General features: G+C 35.1%; 1 long non-coding RNA gene across 1 annotated transcript; it reads right to left on the reverse strand.

Moving 5' to 3' along the window:
* Positions 1–729: 729 nt before the first annotated feature.
* Positions 730–1,829, reverse strand: LOC105215252 (uncharacterized). The gene is made up of 4 exons (XR_851881.3): positions 1,506–1,829; positions 1,258–1,441; positions 960–1,134; positions 730–859 (listed from the first exon to the last, which is right to left on the reverse strand). It is a non-coding gene; the product is annotated as an uncharacterized LOC105215252 (long non-coding RNA).
* Positions 1,830–2,391: the final 562 nt, after the last annotated feature.

Consider the following 2,391-nt stretch of genomic DNA (forward strand, 5'->3'; position numbering starts at 1 on the left):
TTGTTGTTGTTATTATTTTTCCAACCTACATTCTAAAACAAGTAAGTTAAAATATGTACTAATAATAAAAATAAAACGCCTTTTAGGTATGCTTCATATGCAAGTACAGTAGCAGCGCACATGCCACTCACACATACGCACCCACACATACGCACCGCAAAACTCGCAATTTTTCATTTTACTAAAATGTCGCTGATCTACTAAGCGACCAGAACAGCTCAGAAGGCAGCAAGCAACCCACGAAAAATTTTCAGGGCAACAACAAATGCACGTTTCGATTATCTCGCGTCGTTCCAGTGTAAACATACAGACACAGAACCGCTACCTTGCATTCCTTTGGTGACGAACCAGAGTTGCCAAATGTTAACTAATTTATTTAAAATTTGTACAGGGCACATACAACAACAACTCCGCTTTCAGGTGATAGGCGAAATACCAGGCGCTCATGAAAAACAGTTGGCAGCAGACACAACAGCGCAACAGTGACATTATTTTGGCAAAAACAAATGATATATTGTAATACAGGGTGCTATAAAGAATTATTTTCATATAATTAATAATTGTAACAACAATAACAAAATCGCGTTTCACATTACCCAGGTTGTTTCTTTGTAAACAAAGCATACATAATTTTATTTTTTTATCAAATAAAAACATTTACTTATCAGGATTATCTATAATAATTAATATAATTTTAATATTTTAGATCAATTTACATAAAAGATCCAAATTGTGTACGTACGACAGAACAATCCGGCGCTCATGACCATAAAATGTCTCCACGCAACAGTAGGCAGCATCCTCCTTGCCAGCCAACAATTATGTTTTAAGTCTCACATGAATAATACCTTTATCAACTCTATAAGAAATAAAGTAAATAAATATTAAACAAAGAAATTAATTACTTAAAACAAAACAAAACAAAGTAGTAAGAGCAAACAAGCAGTAACGCCACAAACCTCAAGATTTTTCCAGACGTCTACCCAGACGAACATAATCACACTGAAAGCAGCAAGCAAGCGGTGACCAAGAATGAAAGGAGAAGCATCAGGTATCAGCAGGCAGCATCCTCACGAATTTATTAAAAATTGCAATATGCCAGCCAATAATTATGATTTAAGTCACAAATGTACCCTTATTATATAAGAAATAAAGAAACAAAGAAATACAATAAATAGTTCACCATAATTAAACACTTAAAAACAATACGTAGTAAACGCAAACAAATCCACCCACACAAATCACACAAAAACTCACGATTTTTTTCAATTTACTAAAGAGTCGCTGATCTGCCAGGCACAGGAACATAATCACACTGAAGGCAGCAAGCAAGAGGTGACCAAGAATGATAGAAGAGGCATCAGGCATCAGCAGTCGCATCCTCATGTATTTACATATTTAAAATTTAAGTTTAAGTCACACATGTACCTTTATTATCTCTCTATAAGAAATAAATAAACAAAGAAATACAATAAATAGTTCACCTTAATTAATTAATTACATACTTTAAAACAAAACAAAATAGTAGTAGCAAACAAATCCACACACCAGTCGCACCAGAAAACTCACGATATTTTAATTCACTAAAGAGTCGCTGATCTGCCAGGCACAGGAACATAATCACATTGAAGGCAGCAGGCAACAAGTGACTGCAGCCCACGAAAATTAAGTAGGGCAACAACAAAAGCACGTTTCGATTAACTCATTGTTTCTAAGTAAACATACTGACACAGAACCGCTACCTTGCATTCCTTTGGTGATAAACCAGAGTTGCCAAATGTCAAATTATATATTTCATATTTGTTCGGAGGACAACAACAACTCTTCTTCGCAGTGATCGCTCAACTACCAGGTGCTCATGAAAAACCATAGGTAGCATACACAACACCGCAGCAGTGACATTGTTTTGGCAACAACAAATGATATATCATAATACAGGGTGATACAGAGAATTATTTCCATATAATTAACTATTATAACAACAACAACTCATCAGTGGCTATTTACAGGGTCATTGCATATAAAATTTGATTTATTTAATTTAGTTTGCAAAATCAACAAATAGTTTATGGACAAAAATATATAACATAACCGCTCCCCCTGTATTGCGTATATGCAACTGGACGGACAAAAACGACAATAAATCGACATATTAGCAGCACACTGAATTACCAGGCGCACAGAATTGCTGATAAAGCAGCAACTGGTAGCAGGTGCACGCCTATTACTCCTCAGGCCGCAGCATGCATTTGCAGCATTACAATAATAACAATAACAAATTCGCGTTTCACATTATCCGCGTTGTTCCTTTGTAAACAAAGCATACATATGTACAAGTCCGCTAATCGCATTCCTTACAACAACAATAACAATTTTTAACAATTTAATTTT

This window comes from Zeugodacus cucurbitae, chromosome 3 (assembly GCF_028554725.1).
Source record: "Zeugodacus cucurbitae isolate PBARC_wt_2022May chromosome 3, idZeuCucr1.2, whole genome shotgun sequence".
Classification (NCBI taxonomy): Eukaryota; Metazoa; Arthropoda; class Insecta; order Diptera; family Tephritidae; genus Zeugodacus; species Zeugodacus cucurbitae.